Genomic DNA, 20,366 nt, shown 5'->3' with positions numbered 1-20,366 from the left:
GTCAGCCTCACCTCAGTCCCCGGAAAAATCATGGAGCAGGTCCTCAAGGAATCAATTCTGAAGCTCTTAGAGGAGAGGAAAGTGATCAGGAACAGTCAGCATGGATTCACCAAGGGCAAGTCATGCCTGACTAATCTAATTGCCTTCTAATGAGATAACTGGCTCTGTGGATGAAGGGAAAGCAGTGGACGTGTTGTTCCTTGACTTTAGCAAAGCTTTAGACACGGTCTCCCACAGTATTCTTGCCAGCAAGTTAAAGAAGTATGGGCTGGATGAATGGACTATAAGGTGCATAGAAAGCTGGCTAGATTGTCGGGCTCAATGGGTAGTGATCAATGGCTCCATGTCTAGTTGGCAGCCAGTATCAAGTGGAGTGCCCCAAGGGTCGGTCCTCGGTCTGGTTTTGTTCAATATCTTCATAAATGATCTGGAGGATGGTGTGGATTGCACGCTCAGCAAGTTTGCAGATGACACTAAACTGGGAGGAGAGGTAGATACGCTGGAGGGTAGGGATAGGATACAGAGGGCCCTAGACAAATTAGAGGATTGGGCCAAAAGAAATCTGATGAGGTTCAACAAGGACAAGTGCAGAGTCCTGCACTTAGGACGGAAGAATCCCATGCACCGCTACAGACTAGGGACCGAATGGCTCGGCAGCAGTTCTGCAGAAAAGGACCTAGGGGTTACAGTGGACGAGAAGCTGGATATGAGTCAACAGTGTGCCCTTGTTGCCAAGAAGGCCAATGGCATTTTGGGATGTATAAGTAGGGGCATTGCCAGCAGATCGAGGGACGTGATCGTTCCCCTCTATTCGACATTGGTGAGGCCTCATCTGGAGTAGTGTGTCCAGTTTTGGGCCCCACACTACAAGAAGGATGTGGAAAAATTGGAAAGAGTCCAGCGGAGGGCAACAAAAATGATTAGGGGACTGGAACACATGACTTATGAGGAGAGGCTGAGGGAACTGGGATTGTTTAGTCTGAGGAAGAGAAGAATGAGGGGGGATTTGATAGCTGCTTTCAACTACCTGAAAGGGGGTTCCAGAGAGGATGGATCTAGGCTGTTCTCAGTGGTAGCTGATGACAGAACAAGGAGTAATGGTCTGAAGTTGCAGTGGGGGAGGTTTAGGTTGGATATTAGGAAAAACTTTTTCACTAGGAGGGTGGTGAAACACTGGAATGTGTTACCTAGGGAGGTGGTGGAATCTCCTTCCTTAGATATTTTTAAGGTCAGGCTTGACAAAGCCCTGGCTGGGATGATTTAGCTGGGGATTGGTCCTGCTTTGAGCCGGGGGTTGGACTAGATGACCTCCTGAGGTCCCTTCCAACCCTGATAGTCTATGATTCTATGGTACTCGGCACAGTGTGAAGTCCAGCCTGGTTTTGCCCTGCTCAGAGCAGGTCTAGGCAACCCGGGGTGAACGCTAGCATTCCAACCATCGCTACTGGTAGCAGGACAGTGGGAGACTTGGTGCAAATTGTCAGTGTGGTCCTGGGGCTAGACTTTCGAAAGAGTGCAGCTCCCACTGTGACACTTGTGACCGGATTTCAAAGCACCACGTGCTGAACGCTTATGAAAATCTGGCCTGTTCGTTGTCTTTGACAGCATACGCACATTACTCGGGTGCCTTCTTTTTAAATAGGTGACATGGAGATCGTCTGCTATCCCCTGTTAAGGAAAGGATTCTGGCAGGGAGTGTCAAGGGGCAGTCGCAGAAGACGGAAGTGTTTCAGAAACCTCTATCTTGCTTCCGCTTGCTAAAAACTCTTGGAAGAGGTTATTCGCATTGTGGCTAACACGAGGCCTCTTTAGACAAGCTGCGAGTGACTTCTAGCAGCATTGCAGTGGTTTAACTTAAACTGTGGAAAAATGTTGGGTGGATGGGATGCTCTTAGACCTGATCTGTGCTAGAAAGGGTTTGCCAGTGTAGCTATACCAGCAAACCCTCCTAGTGTAGATGCAGCTTTTTATACTGGCTAAAGAACTCTTTTGCTGGTATAGCTTACACCAGTTCCCTGAACAAAATAAGCTGTACTAGCAACACAACTGTTGCCAGTAATACCTTGCCTATGTTAGGGTTTCTGTCAGCACAGCTCTCAGTTGAGGATATTTTGATTTTCAGGCTGTGTGTGTGTTTGGTGGTGGTTTGTTTTGTTTTTCGCCTAAACAGTCCTCACCAAATAGCTATGCTGGCAAAACTTTTGAAGGTAGACCAGGCCTTGCTTTGGTTTCAGCTGGGTTTATTTTGCTTTAGCTTAGGGTTGGTTAGCAACAGGCGTTAACTAAACCTAAAACCCACCCTTCAACTGAAATAAGAGTGTCCACACAGATTATACTAAACTAGTACAAGTTTGAGTGTGGACAAGGCCCAACATACGGTGCAGTGTCAGGATATGAAGCTTACATTTAAAAAAAAAAAAAAAAAACCTGAGAAATTATTACAAAAATGATTGTATCAATAGTTGCATTTAAATAGCCTTTTATCCTGAAGGCTCCCAAACCATTTTACATACTACTTTGTATAGAGGGATCACTTCGCATACCCATTTCCCCGCACTGAAATGGCCACATCACAAAAACATCATTTGTCCTCTAGGCAGAGGACTGAGACTCGCCAAATTAATTTAACAAAGGCTATAGACTGGCTGTCAGAGGACAACTTTGAGATCCTGCTGAACTAGGTTAAAAATAAAGAGAATTATGTAGAAATCAATGGTAATTTTTCCCACTATTCAAAGTAAATAAGTCATTCAATAAAAAGAAAAGGAGTACTTGTGGTACCTTAGAGACTAACCAATTTATCTGAGCATGAGTTTTCGTGAGCTACAGCTTATGCTGAAATAAATTGGTTAGTCTCTAAGGTGCCACAAGTACTCCTTTTCTTTTTGCGAATAGAGACTAACACGGCTGTTACTCTGAAACCTGTCATTCTAATAAGTCAGTCTTTGCCTTTCTGTAGTACCTATAGCAAGATCTCAAAGCAGTTTCAACCAACATTAAGCTGCACAACTTCTCCATGAGATAGGTCAGCATGATCGTCCCCACTTCGTGGATGGGGAACCTGAGATACAGAAGCAAAGATCCTGGTGAATGGTTTTCTCTAACGCTTGACATCTAGGGTGAAACTTCATGGCTTTTTAACAGCACACAGCTATGCTCGTCACAGTTCCAGCAGAAACAACAACAACAAAAACCTAAAAATCCCATTTTCAGTTCGAAATGTAGGGGCAATTTAGAGAGGCAGAATAGAATTACCCAAGTTGGAATTTGGCCAGCGCACCAGAGTTAACAGCCATATGGTTACAATACATGTCCTAGGCCCTTTAATGACAAGTCATTATGAGCTTATTTTTGTGTCTCACGTGAAAGCTGGCACTCTGAGCAGCACAGTATCCCCTAATGCCATGTAGAGTCAATGGCTCAGTCCTGAGGCCGAGGAACCTGTTCCCAGAATGTGGGCGTTTCCTAGAGGTCTTCCTTACAGGTACTAACTCAGCTCTGCTTAGCTTTTGAGATCTGACCATCGCAGTAAAAATGACTTCCCTCTTGGTGCCCAGATATCCGTAAGGGGAAGGAATAACCGTTTGTCATTTGACCTGCTCCTATCAAAGTGAATTGCCAAACTACAGTTGACTTCACTATCTCATTTCTCTATCTGAGTGAAAAGATGATTGGGGCTGCTCAGAACAGGGGGAGACTGAGGCAAGGAAATATTTGTAGCTGTTCTAGCGGCAACTTACCTCCTCCTCCACCCCCCGCCACCCTTTTTTTTTAAAGAGGAATTTTATCTATCTTTGACATTCCAGTAGTTGTCTGGACACTCTTGCCTCTTAGAGTTGCTCAGTTGTATTTCCACTTTCCTGTCAGTGGATGCAGAGCTAGGCTTTCTTGAGTGGGACCCAACAGGACTTCTAGAGGGGTTCCGAAGTACATGCTTATCCTTTTCACGCAAAGTTTAGAGCATGATTAACTGTATTGTGCAACAGGTTTCAGAGGGGTAGCTGTGTTAGTCTGTATCAGCAAAAATAACGAGGAGTCCTTGTGGCACCTTAGAGACATAGGTGCTGACTCTGTGGGTGCTCCAGGGCTGGAGCGCCCATGGGGAAAAAGTTAGTGGGTGCTCTGCAGCCACCGGCAGCCAAGCTTGCCCCCCTGCCCCCCCTCCTCCTTCTCCTCCTCTTCCCCCTCCTAAGCGCGCCGCATCCCTGCTCCTCCGCCTGCCTCCCAGCGTTTCCCACCTGGCTGCTGCCAAACAGCTGTTTGCGTACTCCGGGGGCAGGGGGAGGAGAAGTGGGAATGTCAGATGCTCAGAGGAGGAGGTGAGGAAGAGGCGGGGCGGGGATTTGGGGAAGGAGTTGGAATAGGGGCAAGGAGGGGTGGAATTTGGGGGAGGGACTTTGGGGAAGGAGTTGGAATGGGGGTGGGGAAGGGATGGGAAGAGGCGGGCAGGGGCGGGAGCAGAGCGGGGGTCAAGCACCCACGGAAAAGAGGGGAAGTTGGCACCTATGCTTAGAGACTAACAAATTTATTTGGGCATAAGCTTTTGTGGGCTAGAACCCACCTGATGAAGTGGGTTCTAGCCCACGAAAGCTTATGCCCAAATAAATGTGTTAGTCTCTAAGGTGCCACAAGGACTCATTGTTTTTGTACTGTGTGAATCACCCACGATCCAGAAAAGGAAAGACGTTGTCATATCCCTGCTTTTGGGGAAGCGGAAAGAGGGATCCTTAGGCCTGGGTCTTGTATTTCCTGACAGGAGGAAATAGAAGGCCTTCCAGGTCCCCCTTCTGTCCCGATGGCTGGCAGTACCCTGTTCAAGTGCTGGGGTATAAAGCGAGACTCTGCCACTCCTTTTGGGGATGAAGAGATAGGTATCTTTAACCAACCCACTTTTTTAGTGTAAAAAGACCCTTCACTAGAATAGTCTCCACTGAAGTAATTAAAATATACCTTTAACTAAGAACATGTGATTTTGTGCCTTTAAGAAATCTGTTTCCACTGAATGCATCCGATGAAGTGAGCTGTAGCTCACGAAAGCTTATGTTCAAATAAATTTGTTAGTCTCTAAGGTGCCACAAGTCATAGAATCATAGAATATCAGGGTTGGAAGGGACCTCAGGAGGTCATCTAGTCCAACCCCCTGCTCAAAGCAGGACCAGTCCCCAATCAAACCATCCCAGCCAAGGCTTTGTCAAGCCTGACCTTAAAAACTTCCAAGGAAGGAGATTCTACCACCTCCCTAGGTAACGCATTCCAAGTCCTCCTTTTCTTTTTGTTTTGAGAGTGTTTATATGTTGTACTTATTGGGCAGTGCCAGGAGATGTGCTGATTAACATGAGTTCATTCCACCGGGAGATCAGAAGCACTCTGGGACTTGCACTGCTCCTGCGGTTCTCCAAACATCACCAGAACTCCCTCCCGCTGCTTTAGTGCTGCGGCAGGGTCCCTTAGTGTTTCCCTTTGATACATTCCCTAACTTGCCCTAGTGTTTGATCTGTGGTGCTCTCGTAGCATGCTTCCAGTTCCAGAGATGTGTGGACTAGTGATGAAGGTTTATGGTGTACCAGCTAGAGAAGTGGTGCAAACATATTGCCTGGATAGCCTCACTATTATCACACAATGAATTTTCCAAATAAAAATTAAGGGGACTGTTTAGAGCCATGTGTTTTGCAGAGCATTATTGACATATGTGTGACACTGTGGGTAGACAGGACAGGTAGTTCAGTCATCTCCCAACTGCTACGTATCTAGGAAATTGCCTGTTGACAACAGTGATATGATTACTTCATTTTTCTAAGCACTCTTCCACTGTAAATTGCTCTTGGTAGCAGCTCTGCGTAGCAGATGGAATGCTAAGCTCACAGCAATGACGATCTGTACTTCATAGGCTCAGTCTTGCCCCTACTATGAGTAATCATAGACTTTATAAATGGGAAAGACCTATTAAATCCACCAGTCCATCTCCCAATACAAGAGTCCAAAGGTCAGAATTAAGCCCAGTGTCCGTAGGAAAGAAACCTCTTTGCTGGGGGATACATTTTTGTGCAACTGCACTTCAAAAAGCCAAGGTGCTCTCTGATGCAAATATGTAGTTCTCATGAAAACCTTGTGTAAGTATACAAGGGCTGAATTTTGGCTTTGAGCAGTGCACTTATTTCAATGATGTGTAAGTTTAAGATGTGCATCATAGTTGTACACTGAGGAAGAAAATCAGAAGTCTTTATTGTGGATCTTCTACAATATGCAAAGCAAGATCACTATCTTCAAGATAATGTCCTTGATTCAGAGCAAGATTGCTTCCCCCCTCCCCCAATATTATAAATCAATGTCACTGAAATGTCTTGTTCTTAAATGTTCATGCTAGGGAACAGCACTGGTTTAGTAGCTCTGGGGACTGAAGTTCCCTAGACACACAACAGAGTTGTCAGGGCAGTGGCAGGAAAAGTTTTCCAGGTTGGCCTTACCCTATAGCTATCTTAGGTACTCATAGGGCAATGCTAGTATCTGCATGTTACAGATGGGAAACTGAGGCACAAAGAGAGAAAGTTAGGAATCTAAATACCCTTAAGGATCTGGGCCTAAGTGACTTGCCCAAGTCACATGGGGAATCTATGGCAGAGCAGTGACTTGAACACTGTGGGGAGTGTGGAGAGTCTCCTTCCTTGGCAGTGTGGGGCACAGGTCACTTCCTAGAATCATCTGGGTACATCTCAACTAATCAGTTCTCTGCCACTGCAGTGGCCTTGAGCATTAGTGCATCTTGGTTCCTCCTATTCTATGCCTATGGCATGTAATGGGTCTGTCTCCAGAGAGCTGTAATACTTTGGTCTAATTTTGTTTGTTGGGCTTGGTATGGTGGTGGCTAGGTGGTTTTTACGGGCCTATGACATACAGGAGGTCAGGCCAGATGATCTTGTGGTCCCTTTGGCCTTAAACTCTATGAACCTGGCTCTCCTAAATCCCATACTATCACCCTAACTACTGGGCTTTCCTTCCTCTTTGAAATTAAGCAGTGTGTTGGTTGGGAATTGAATTTGAGACTCCTGTGTTGGGAGTCTCACCAATGATTCCCAATGTTTGTGTACTGGGAGGGACTAACTTATAATTACTGAAAGACTAGTATGAGCTCATCCCTCAGTGATTGCCAGCAAAAGGGCTAGTTGTGGGGCGGGGGGTAGGGATGCTTGTTCACAGGGAACTGAATTTAAACCCTTCTCACATTGGTAAGAAATGAACTCAATGGGACAACTCATGCAAAAAGTTAAGTACATACTTTAATTGTTACAAACACTTGGGGAATCTGTCTGTACAATTTATGAATTCTGTGTGAGATTATGAACTTCTTGTATGTGTCTTTAGTAAGCTTTCAAACTCTATTTTGAAGGTGCACCCTTTCATCTTCTGTTGTCCTTTGACTTCCATGTGGGACCAAAATTCTAAGGGGGGTAGTGGCAAAGTACTGGCAATATAGGGTCATTATATCTGGATGGTCTTCCCTTGAAATTTAACAGCTCTTGACAAAAGACTGGTTCCTGCTCAGAGGTGGTTGCCTAGCAATGAAGGCACCTGGTAGGACTCTATGGTCACCTGTTGAGGATGACTAGGAAGCATCTGACACAGGAAACTGGAAGATTATAAATGACAGAAACTGTTCTATTTGGTCTCTCTCCTTTGCCCTTTTTTCACCAGCTTAAGATGAAGGAAGTCTTGCAGGAGCTAGATGAACTGGGGAAGGGGGACCCTGAACACAGATGGTCCTTCAAGGACCCCCAAAGGAACGGTGAACTAGAGTGAGGGGAAATTTGTGTGCAGGGTGTATTTTTTTTCTTTCTAATGGATCTGTATAACTCTCATGTGATTAAATACAGAATCAATAATGTATTAGACTTCTGAGTACAGTGTCTCTGTGTGTAATGCTACACCTACCACATGGCCACTGGAAGGGGTAAACCAGAAGGCTTGTGCCTTTGGGTCAAGTTCTGTGAGAGGGTGTATTTAAGCCCGGGGGTGTCTTACACTGGACCTGGGGGTTGTGAAAGTAGAATGAATTATATTGAAATTATAATTCATTAAAGAAATGCTGCTTGAAGGGTTTGTTGAAATATAGTTCTCAGGAAGAGAAACATTAAGGAGTGTGAGACAATGGGTCCTCAAACTAATTAACTTAGAACTCCTACTGAGCTAGGAGATTGGTAAAGGTTAGTATGCAAATAAGATATGTATGTATATTTGTCAGTTTCTGCTTTCTTTTGTCTCTTATGTTAAATTGGATTTGGCTTAGCTGTATAAATAAGTTATCTTCGGCCTGAGAGAGGGGCTCACATCTGGGTGCATTAGCAAGGCGCTTTGCTAATAAACAGAGTGGTCTGACAAATTATGAGTCCTGAATCTGACTTTGACAAGGTCTAAGATAGAGGGGCTCCATTTCTGCAAAGGGTTAACAGATTGAGAGTCAGTGACTAGGACATGTTTCAGAGTAACAGCCGTGTTAGTCTGTATTCGCAAAAAGAAAAGGAGTACTTGTGGCCCCTTAGAGACTAACCAATTTATTTGAGCATAAGCTTTCGTGAGCTACAGCTCATTTCATCCGATGAAGTGAGCTGTAGCTCATGAAAGCTTATGCTCAGATAAATTGGTTAGTCTCTAAGGTGCCACAAGTACTCCTTTTCTTTTGACTAGGACATGTGCCAGAGATGCAACGGGGAAACCATGTGGGCCTGTGGAGACCCTGGGAAACGTAAAACACTTGAGGATCCAGAGTCTGGGATTTCCTCCACAACAATCTGGTGAGCGGCCAACAGGGAGGGGGTGTGCTTAACTAGAGCTATAACTGTGGTCTAGATTGAGACTCATCACCTTGCAGGCTTGAGCCCATGGTTCCTGCCCCTGCAGACAGAAAGGCTCCTGAGAAACATAAAGGTGCAGTATTGAGAAAACAAAAGTGATAAGTTACGTAACTAGCTACGTACATCACACAAACACACTGGCCTCTGCTGCTTTTGTTGGCCCCATCCTTTGCTTTCTCCACGCTCCCCAGTAGTTCATGGACTTTTGGGATAAGGAAAACTCTAACTCTCACGCTTTACAAAGCTTTAGTGTTTTGCATGGTTGTGTTCAGGAAAGGATCTTTATGATGATGATTATTTAATTTTTATTTTTTATTTTTTTACAAATAGGTATCAAGCAAATTCCAGTGTATGGTCTAGAGACAATTCACTCAGGTTCTTGCTCTTGAATTTAACAGAGATCCTACAGTAGAATTATTGCCTTTTATTATATGGTTACTTATCCTTTGTCATTGGATTTAGTGGAGAAGCTGCAGGGGGATTCTTTTGTGAGAATGGCCCAAGGTGTTGACTGATTATCAAAAATAATAAATAAAGTTAGGTGCAAATCAAGAGAGAGCATGTGATCTAGGAGCAGATTTCTGAAAGAGGTACTAAAGGGAGAAAAGAGAAGGTATATTGAGAAATAGAAGTGGAAAATGCCCCATAAGTTGTCACATCATGATCAGATTATTTTCTTAACCATAGCCCATTTTATTATAGATAGATATTTAATTGAGTGGCTAACAAAAGGCTGAGACCCTGAACCCTGGGTTCTGTTCCCCACTTTGCCTTCATTTCAATGGGGGAATGTCAGATTGTTTTGCCAAATTGGTAAAAATGGGTAGTTACCTAAAACCCAGTCTACGCTATGGCTGTGCCTGGTTTTAAAAGGGCAAGGGGTTTCTTAGGTCTGGTGATCGGAGGAATTGAGGGGCATCTAGTACAGTGAGGAGGGGTGTTTTGGGACACTTAGAGGAGGGAAGCGGGCAGATAATTATGGTTGGGGGGGCCTGTTGGGGTGCCTCGGAGGGGGGAGGGGGCAGATAATTGTGGTTGGGGGCGCCTCAGAGTGGGAAGGGGGCAGATGGTTGTGGGGGCGCCTCGGAGGGGGGAGGGGGCAGATAATTGTGCTTGGGCCGCCTCAGAGTGGGAAGGGGGCAGATGGTTGTGGGGGCGCCTCGGAGGGGGGAGGGGGCAGATAATTGCGGTTGTGGGGGCGCCTCGGAGGGAGGAGGGGGCAGATAATTGCGGTTGTGGGGGCGCCTCGGAGGGGGGAGGGGGCAGATAATTGTGGTTGTGGGGGCGCCTCGGAGGGGGAAGGGGGCAGATAATTGTGGTTGTGGGGGCGCCTCGGAGGGGGAAGGGGGCAGATAATTGCGGTTGGGGGCGCCTCGGAGGGGGGAGGGGGCAGATAATTGTGGTTGTGGGGGTGCCTCGGAGGGGGAAGGGGGCAGATAATTGCGGTGGGGGTGCCTCGGAGGGGGGAGGGGGCAGATAATTGCGGTTGGGGGCGCCTCGGAGGGGGAAGGGGGCGATAATTGCGGTTGGGGGCACCTCGGAGGGGGGAGGGGGCAGATAATTGTGGTTGTGGGGGTGCCTCAGAGGGGGAAGGGGGCAGATAATTGCGGTGGGGGTGCCTCGGAGGGGGGAGGGGGCAGATAATTGCGGTTGTGGGGGCACCTCGGAGGGGGGAGGGGGCAGATAATTGTGCTTGGGGGCGCCTCAGAGTGGGAAGGGGGCAGATGGTTGTGGGGGCGCCTCAGAGGGGGAAGGGGGCAGATAATTGCGGTGGGGGGCGCCTCGGAGGGGGAAGGGGGCAGATAATTGTGGTTGTGGGGGTGCCTCGGAGGGGGAAGGGGGCAGATAATTGCGGTGGGGGTGCCTCGGAGGGGGAAGGGGGCAGATAATTGCGGTGGGGGGCGCCTCGGAGGGGGAAGGGGGCAGATAATTGTGGTTGTGGGGGCGCCTCGGAGGGGAGGGGGCAGATAATTGCGGTGGGGGTGCCTCGGAGGGGGGAGGGGGCAGATAATTGCGGTTGGGGGCGCCTCGGAGGGGGGAGGGGGCAGATAATTGCGGTGGGGGCGCCTCGGAGGGGGAAGGGGGCAGATAATTGTGGTTGTGGGGGCGCCTCGGAGGGGAGGGGGCAGATAATTGCGGTGGGGCTGCCTCGGAGGGGGGAGGGGGCAGATAATTGCGGTGGGGGTGCCTCGGAGGGGGGAGGGGGCAGATAATTGTGGTTGGGGGTGCCTCGGAGGGGGGAGGGGGCAGATAATTGTGGTTGGGGGTGCCTCGGAGGGGGGAGGGGGCAGATAATTGCGGTGGGGGTGCCTCGGAGGGGGAAGGGGGCAGATAATTGCGGTTGGGGGCGCCTCGGAGGGGGGAGGGGGCAGATAATTGCGGTTGTGGGGGCGCCTCGGAGGGGAGGGGGCAGATAATTGCGGTGGGGGTGCCTCGGAGGGGGAAGGGGGCAGATAATTGCGGTTGTGGGGGCGCCTCGGAGGGGGAAGGGGGCAGATAATTGTGGTTGTGGGGGCGCCTCGGAGGGGAGGGGGCAGATAATTGCGGTGGGGCTGCCTCGGAGGGGGGAGCGGGCAGATAATTGCGGTTGGGGGCGCCTCGGAGGGGGCAGATAATTGCAGTTGTGGGGGCGCCTCGGAGGGGAGGGGGCAGATAATTGCGGTGGGGGTGCCTCGGAGGGGGGAGGGGGCAGATAATTGCGGTTGGGGGTGCCTCGGAGGGGGGAGGGGGCAGATAATTGCGGTGGGGGTGCCTCGGAGGGGGGAGGGGGCAGATAATTGCGGTGGGGGTGCCTCGGAGGGGGAAGGGGGCAGATAATTGCGGTTGGGGGCGCCTCGGAGGGGGGAGGGGGCAGATAATTGCGGTTGTGGGGGCGCCTCGGAGGGGAAGGGGCAGATAATTGCGGTGAGGGGGCACTTGAGGGGGGAGGGGCCGGCAATGGGGGGTGTCTGAGGGAAAGCGGCAGGCGGATGACTGGCAGGTCCCCCTCTGTTGGGTAACAAGGGGGCGGGGTTGCTGACTAGGCCCCGCCCCCTCAGGCCAGGCCCGTCCCCCAGGACTCTCAGCCCCTCCCCCCTCGGGGCGCGTGTTCCCTCAGGAGAAACATTCTCTTCCCTCAAAGGAGCCGGACGACGACGAAGGCGGCCTCGCGCATGCGCTTCTGAAGGGCGGGGGGGGAGCGGTCAGTGAGTGGCGCTCGGGACGTTGTACGCTTGCGCCCTGGTGCTCCCGCGGGCGGCGACTCGGCGCATGCGCCTCCCCCTGCGAGGAGGTGGCTGTGGTCGTTGTCCGCTTGCGCGCGCGCCGCTGCTCCCTCTGGCGGCGCCCCAGGAGCCGAGCACTCGCTCGGCGAAGGTTCCGGAGCCTGCGCTCGCCCCCGCCCCCGCCCGCGCGCGGCCCCGGCCTGCGCGCGCGCTCTCTCCTGTCACTCCCCCGCTCCCCCCCCCCCCCCCTCCAGCCGGCTTCGCTGCGCGTCTCCAGCGAGCTCCCCCTGCAGCAGCCGCGGCGGCAGGTAGGTGCCCGGGACTCCCCACCCAATGCAAACCCCGCCCGGGGGGAGCGGGGGCACCGGCAGACCTTGGGGCAGGGCACAGGTGCATGCAGTGGGGTGTGAGGTGTCTGCGCTGCACGGGCTTTGGAGCGGGGGGGGGGTTGCATGCAATGCAATGCAAGGGGCTGTGTGTGCGCGCTGCAAAGGGTTTTGGAGGGGGGGAGGCAGGGAGTGGAGGCGTGCAGTGCCATGGCTATGGGGGCTACCGTGCACTCTCTGCATTATTCACTTTGCATTCACCTTAGTGTTTATTAAAAAAAAAAAAAAGAGGGGGGGGAACCTGTACAGGGTGTTTTTTTTTTTTTAATTTGCAGAATCCAGCTTGCAGAATAATGAGATTTGCGGCCCCTCCCGCCTCCGAAAAATCCCAACACGCGCACCTATCTAATAACAAAAAAAATCTATTTGTTTCGATTTCCAGTAAGGGTCTTTTTCTGTTGTTGTACCTGCTTCCCAACGACCCCCCTCCCCCCCAGCATTCAGTGGAGACTTTTTGCATTATAAAATGGGGTAGGGGTGTGTCTCTGCTGGAACCTAAAGGGTGGGTTTGGTGGCGTGAGCTGTTCAGGGAATGGAGGTTTCTGTCACTGTTTCCTTTGCTTGTGTATTAAAACTAAGCTGCAACGTTATTTGGGGATAAATGTGTGTACCGGTCCAGCTTGGCTTTTTAAATTGCAAAGGGATTTTTCTTAAAAGCAGTCTTCTATTAATGTAATTCACACGGATGCTTTATTCCCATCCTGCTGCAAGTTGCAACCACTGTTGCGGCTCTAGGGTTGCAGGTGCATTTTATAGGGGAATTTTTATTTTTTCCCCTCCTTCCCACTTTTCTCTACATTCCTCCTCTCCACCCCCCCCATCTCATTCCTGCTGCCAGGTTTGGTTTCCTGTTTGGGAGACTGCTTTTGATTGTGGGGGTGATGGCAAATCATAGGTTGTCTGTGGGTACTGCAGTAGGTGTGGATCTGGAGAGAGAAAGGGTGGGCTTTTTTTCCTTTTCACATCTGAGGTGCCATATTTTGCAGTTCATCATATCTTCAACATTACAGAGAGGATCCTGTTTAATGTGGGGGCACTTTAAAAAAAATTGTCATCTTAAGAAGTAAAAGGTATTCTGTGCATGGTCACTATCTCCTTTAATCATAAAATTGGGGATAGAAGGAGAGCTATTTGGGTCATGTAGTCTAAGAATTATGTTGCTTTGTTACACGGCACAGGTCAATATTATGTGATTTTTACGTTTCATTATTCTAAAATCTTGGTATTACTGGAGCATGGGGGAAAATGCACTTTATCTTTCCCCCTGTATTTTAAGTGTCTGAGTCACCTTGTTTGATGTAATTGATAACCATAGTAACAGCCATGAGCAGGGACACAATAGACAGACAAATCCCTTCTTGGTATTGCGGTTCTGTCTGCTTTCTCCTGGAGATACAGAGACAGTAGCCTCACTAGGATTTTCTGCATAATTATTTTGTATCTTTATGGGCTTTTTCTTAGGAGCTGTCTGAAATGGGTCTCCTAAAAATTTTAGTATATTATATGGCATCTGGTCACGCCCCTGCTATGGCAGCATATATGGATGCATAATACAATTCTCGTTGATTGGGTGAAGACTGTGGTATATCCCTATAGTTAAGGTGGGGGAAAAATATTTTGTCTACCAGTATTTGCATTCTTAGCCTTTAATTTCTGTAGCATGCTGAAATTGACATGCCATCTCCTTTATTACCTATTTTATTTTTACACTGCAAATTCCTTTTGATCATTCAGAGTGCACAGAATTACACTCGACAGGGACATGATTCTGCCCAATTTCTGGACATTGTGCCATACAAGGTTGTTTTCCATCACACACTGAGCATCCCCCTGTTTTGAATTTTCAGCTCACAAACAGGAAAACCCTTGACAGAGACTGGCACAGACTTTGCTGTAGTAAATATAATGTGTCACACCTAGTCTCCTAGATTTGAACCATTAAGATGGCTCTCCTTTCAATGAGTTTATTTGATCAAGGAATGACAAATTCTAATTGTATTCTGCTCCCTAAGAGAGAGTGGGTGTGTGCATGGGAGGGTTTGAGGTAGGGAAGAGGAGTGTTTCTAGGTACATTAGTTGCATTATAAAAATACAGCAGTCCAGCCTTTCCTCTCTGGGAGGGCAGCTGCCATCATTCCAAAGGGGGTTTCTCCTTCCATTTGCTTACCCTATGTGGGGCACAACTCCATTTGCAACCAAGACTGATCCTTCTTTATGAACTGACTAGAAGAATGTGCCGTAAGACTGAGCTACGCAGTCTTTACTCTAGCAATCTGTATGGACCATGCTTCATAGCAGCTCTAATTTATCTACTTGTGCAATATACAAATTGAATGTTTAAAGACTCTTCAAATGGAATGAAAAGAAACTCACTAAAGAGATTCACTTTGTTCGATTTAAAAGCACTCTATCCATTTGAAAAACACACAAAGAATTTTTTTTTACCTTTGTTAGATTGTAAAAGATTTAGATTGTAAAAGATCAGAATCTTACGTCTAATTTATTTTTCACTATGCAGCTGTACTCTTTGCATTTTTTCCTCCTGGTGGACACTGTATTTTCCAGTGAATGCATCCGATGAAGTGAGCTGTAGCTCACGAAAGCTTATGCTCAAATAAATTTGTTAGCTTCTAAGGTGCCACAAGTACTCCTTTTCTCTTTGCGAATACAGACTAACACGGCTGCTACTCTGAAAAATGAAAATGAACTTGTCAATTTTAACTCCTATTTATGGCTAGCTTCATTTTCGAGTTCTAAGTGTTGTAATAATCACAGGAGGAATGTTTGTTTAAAAACCTTTTCCACTGGAATTTAAAAATCCATGGAAACACTTTGTAAAATCCTTCTCCCCCTCTCCCCTCCCCAAATCTGTATGTAAGGACAAATTTGAGTTGGCAGTTCAATTGTCTGTACGTTACATGGAGTTTTTCTAGATGAGCTATTGGGTAGCTGGGAAGGAAATCCATGCCATTTACAAATATAAGTGTTGGATTGGGTTTTCTTACACTTACTTGTCCTTGGTGGGTTAGTGATGCATGAAAGCTGGTGTTTGGAAAGAAAGATGCATGTGAAGGTAGCTTTTGCATTTCCTCCCATGCAGGGGCCAAGGGATTTTTGTTTCCTAGCTGCAGCATAGGTGGTTTTCACCCTTATTGAACTCCCTTTGTCTCGTCGCTCTTAAATTAGTTCAGCCTTCAGGGTTTAAATTTCGGTGGGACGCAATGTTTGTCATTCATTGTGAGTGCTGATCCCACAACACGCTGCTCTGTCCAGATATACAGTGAGCATGGTTGATAAAGGTTCCATCTTTTTGTAAGGTATGGTTTGTAGGATAGCAGGGCCCGTCGATCCCAAACAGGCTTAGAGAGTTCAGTCTATTCCTTTTACTGAAGTGAAGGTTAAAGAGTGACTTGATCACTGGACATAATACCTACATAAGGAGCAAGATATAGGATACTACAGGACTCCTTAATCTTTCAGATAAAGGCATAGCAAAATCCAATGGCTGGAAACTGAGGCTAGAAAAATTCAGGTTAGAAACAGTGAGGGTAATTAATCCTTGGAATAGTTTGCTATGGGATATGGTGTATTTTTTTCATCACTTGAGGTCTTTAAATCAGGACTGGATGTCTTCATAAAAGAGGTGATCTAGTTCAACCACAGGTTACTAGGCTCTATGCAGGAATTTCTGAGTGTTGACCTATGGCCTTTATTATGCAGGAAGTCAGACAAAAGGATTATAATGGTCCTATCTGAAGTTAAAACCTATAATGCGTAAGAAGGCATGGTGGTTGCTCACAGAGAGTTGACAGTCCAAGACCTTAGTTACACTGGAAAAATCAGGACCCGTAATTCTCAATTGGGGCAACACCACTCTTGGTAGCAAAGGTGGAGACTGTAGTGTAGACAGGACTCAAGCATTTATACCACTACGTCCTCTAACCTCAATCAGAAGTGGTTTAGATGAGAGAGTGGTAAAAATGCTAGAATCCTTTCTGTACTACTGCCACTGTTACTGGCTTGGAGCAGCACCCCGGGAAATTAAATTTCCCAGTTTTGTTAGTGTGGGTGCTGCCTAAATGTGCAGTAGTCGTTGTCACTTGTGTTGTGGTAGCTCCTAGGAGCCCCAGATATGGACCAGGCTCTGCGTTGTGTTAGGTGCTAAACCAGCACACGATAAAAAAAGGATCCCTGCCCCAAAGAGCTTACAGTCAAAGTAATAGTTCTCGTAGCATCAGCTCTCTTGGTCCTTATTAGGATTATTTTTAAAAAACCCCAAGTGTCATAGACCAAGTCTGTGAGTTAGCAAAGAATAGTTTAAAAAAATGAAAGCATGAAATGGAGATGGGGGGAGTAATGACCAGAGTACGTTTTTTTCACTTCATCATTTTACGTTTTTTTTTTAGAAATCCTTTTGCATTGGGGAATTTAAACATGTAATGCAGGGAGAACTCCATGGCACAGCGAAGCATGAATACAGCCATGTGAAAAGCCGTTGGTGCTGATTAAACTTCCTGAACTTTTTGACTAATTACCAACATGAACCTCAAATTCTCGTGTTAAAAATATGTAGTAATGGTGTGGAATTTTGCGTTGGAGCTGCTGGGAAGGTATGTTCAATGCCTCCTGCCGGCCCTTCTCCTGAAAGGGCCCCTCTCAGTTCTGTCATTCCCCTTCCACTGTGCGCCCTCCCTCCCCCTGGGTCTTTCCATCTCTCCCCAGTTGTCTCTTGGAGGAGAGGAGGAAAGAAGAGGCCTTTGAGGGCTGCCGGAACCCTGTGTCTCCTGCAAATGTGTGTGGTCCATGCCCCTTCCAGGCTGACATGGGGCATGAGGTGGGAGTGGAGGGGAAATTTGGTGTTGCCTGCAATTGTGCTGTGGTGCCATACCTGTGAATTGCCATGACCTTCCTGTGGCTGAAGGCTGACTTGACAGCTCAGTGCAGGAGCTCTGGGCAGCTTAGGGAGGTGGTGGAATCTCCTTCCTTAGAAGTTTTTAAGGTCAGGCTTGACAAAGCCCTGGCTGGGATGATTTGGCTGGGGATTGGTCCTGCTTTGAGCAGGGGGTTGGACTAGATGACCTCCTGAGGTCCCTTCCAACCCTGATCTTCTATGATTGTATGAACTGGCTGCTGGGAGGTGGGAATTAATGGTGTCCGTGCATGGCACTGTGTTGGGTGGATGTATTTTTCCTGGGACTGGGCTTTGCAGATTTTTAGAGGTTGTTCTCAGCCTCTCTTCTGTCTACCCATATGCTTCTGGCACAAAACCCACACTTCTCATTATCCCCTGAAGAGAGAGAAATAACCAGCCTCACTATTCAACCCCAGTACACTACCTCTGTGACCAAGGTTGGCTTCGTTTTCCACCTCTATTCTCCATCTCCTAAGGTACCTTCTGCTCCCAGTATTCCATCCCTCCTTTTGGCAAAGGTGTATTGACCAAACCATACTGTGCCCTGTTTGAGTGTATAAAATGCAAGTTCAGCAGTTCTTACTCTTAAACTATTTTTGGACAAGTGATACTCTGGCTTCCTCTTCAGCTGTGGCTTTTGGGAAGGGGAGTGGGCACAGATCTGCTCATCTCATCGTGTGGATTGCTGTCAGGTTAGAAATGAATAAAATAAATAGCTGCAGTGAAGGCTCTTCTGAAGCTGGTCAAGGGGCCCAGCCTTGTTCCCATTAAGGTGAATTTGGAGCAGACTCAGGCCAGCTGCTTGTGGTTGTCGCTCTCTCTGTCTCGCCTGCCTGCCTGCTTTGACGCCCTCCTCCCCAAGTCTTTGCTTCATGTTTACAAAACCAAATGGCAGATCCTTATATTATCATTCATCCAGGTCTCATCAGTCCTGCTTTTGGAAATGTTTGAATACTTCCTAGCTGTCTTGGAAGACTCTGTCCTCCTATTCTGTGGCCACTGGCAGCCCTGTTTTTATGCTCTGGTTTAACTTGGTGGCTTTCCTTACTTCAGATGCATTTGGTACTTTGTCATATCCGAGAGGAGAGCAAATTGCTAAACTGTGGTAATTAAATCTACCCTTAGAAGTCTGGGCTTCCTTCAGGATTGCGGTCTGCTGCGGGCTGATAGAAGTGCCATTAAAGGAGTGGGGGAGGGGCTGCTACTTACAGTGTTGTTGAGCTGGGTTGTGGGTTGCTATCATCATGGGCCTGTTTTGCACTTTTCTTCTGAAAGCCTGTATTCATTGACGGTAACGCTAGTGTAACAGATCCGCTGGGCTTTTTCAGCTACATGCAAGTATTACTGAGTTGTCTGATGGAGGATTGTGTGTGTGTGTCTGCGCCCGTCTGTATGTATGCGTTGGTCACCCCTCTTCGTTACTCGGGTGAAATGCTGCTAAGAAACATGCGGGGCCAAATCTTAGAACAAAATCTCCTTTCATTTACTAATGGCTGAAAATTAGATCACGAAGCACAGAGGTACAATAATGTCTTGGGAGGGTGGATGGGAGTGCTAACCGTATTCTTCTAATGGGCATTTCCTTGTTCTCTTTGCTCCCTGCTCCCATTTAAACACAGGTTGGAAACATTGTAGATTATTACTCTGTCCCTCTTTGATCAGAATACATGTATTTATTTGAAGGTTAGTTTCACAAACAACAAGGAGTCCAGTGGCACCTTAAAGATGAACAAATTTATTTGAGCATCAGCTTTTGTGGGTAAAAACCGGTTAGTCTTTAAGGTGCCACCGGACTCCTTGTTGTTTTTGTGGATGCAGACTAACATGGCTACCTCCTGATACTTTTCACAAACTAGTTCATTGAGTGGGCTTGGCTGCCCACCCTCAGAGAGATTTTTTTGAAGAGCTGCTAGTCGTAGCTGTGACAAAACCTGGCACTGTTTTTTCCATTAGATAACTGTTGAGGGTTTTGCATGACTTCTGTGCTGGATTATCTTTATCTAATGTACTGTAAAGGTAGATTTCATAGTAGCAGCCGTGTTAGTCTGTATTCGCAAAAAGAAAAGGAGGACTTGTGGCACCTTAGAGACTAACAAATTTATTTGAGCATAAGCTTTCGTGATGAAGCGAGCTGTAGCTCACGAAAGCTTATGCTCAAATAAATTTGTTAGTCTCTAAGGTGCCACAAGTCCTCCTTTTCTTTCTGTAAAGGTAGAGAGTCCTTGGGCAAGTGCTGCTTACTTTCATGAACATTGTTGAGGCAGACACTGTCAATTTGCTACAGTATGTCTATGTATGTACATAGCGGGGCCCTGATCTTGGATGGGACCTCTAATTGCTACTGTAATATAAAAATACAAACCTAAGTGCCATCTCGGTTCCCATGGCTATTGTATTTTGACAGATTTTATTTTTTGTCACCTGTTTTAATACATTCACGAGCCCATGTTTCAACACAGGCCTACTGTTAAAACTCTGCAGGTATATAAAAATGTTTTCATTCAAAGATCTTGAGGTCCTTCGGAATCCTAAAAAGGGAGATTATTGGGCTAATCCCACAAAACGAACTTCCTTACCTGCGTTACTAATGAAACCCAAGATCGTTAACACAAGAATAATTTTAAAACTCTCCAATTTATTCCCCTCTGTTTAACTATTTGCATTTCATTTAGCTCAATGGAAACGCACTGGTCAATTTAATCATGTACAGTCAATTTCACTTTGTGCAGTGTTCTAACATTCATGCTGAAACCCTGCAGGGGAATGTTTTAAATCTCAACAACCCGTTGTCATTAAAACATAAAACAAAACAACCAACCCCCAAACCCATGAAAATGTTTCTTTTTAAGCTTGTTAACTGACCTCTTCTCTCTTTCTCCCTCCACCCCAGCTTGATCCTAGGCTGGGTCTCCCAGTGATTTGAGCTCTCTTCTGTAGATTGGAACTTCAGAGCAGAGCCTGCTGTTGTTGCTGGGTAGAAACTTCCTCGCTTGGGCTTAATTAAGCCTTCCTGAGTCCT

At 47.2% G+C, this 20,366-nt stretch overlaps 1 protein-coding gene across 18 annotated transcripts in view; it reads left to right on the top strand.

Annotated features, from left to right (window-relative positions):
* MAPT (microtubule associated protein tau) overlaps positions 1 to 20,366 on the top strand; it is a 116,258-nt gene that overhangs the window by 2,720 nt on the left and 93,172 nt on the right. For 14 of the 18 annotated variants that reach the window (XM_074940588.1, XM_074940584.1, XM_074940593.1 and 11 more), the window contains exon 1: positions 12,297 to 12,357. The exons of 2 other annotated variants lie outside the window; for them this stretch is intronic. The gene's annotated coding sequence lies outside the window, so the exon portion shown is untranslated. Of the gene's footprint in view, positions 1 to 12,296; positions 12,358 to 13,391; positions 13,506 to 16,928; positions 17,046 to 20,366 lie in introns of those variants that run through there. 2 more of the 18 variants (XM_074940576.1, XM_074940578.1) reach the window with 2 other exon arrangements.

Source organism: Natator depressus, chromosome 27 (genome assembly GCF_965152275.1).
Source record: "Natator depressus isolate rNatDep1 chromosome 27, rNatDep2.hap1, whole genome shotgun sequence".
Lineage (NCBI taxonomy): Eukaryota > Metazoa > Chordata > Testudines > Cheloniidae > Natator > Natator depressus.
Note: the sequence above shows the minus strand (reverse complement) of the source record. Positions and strands in the feature narration are given on the sequence as shown.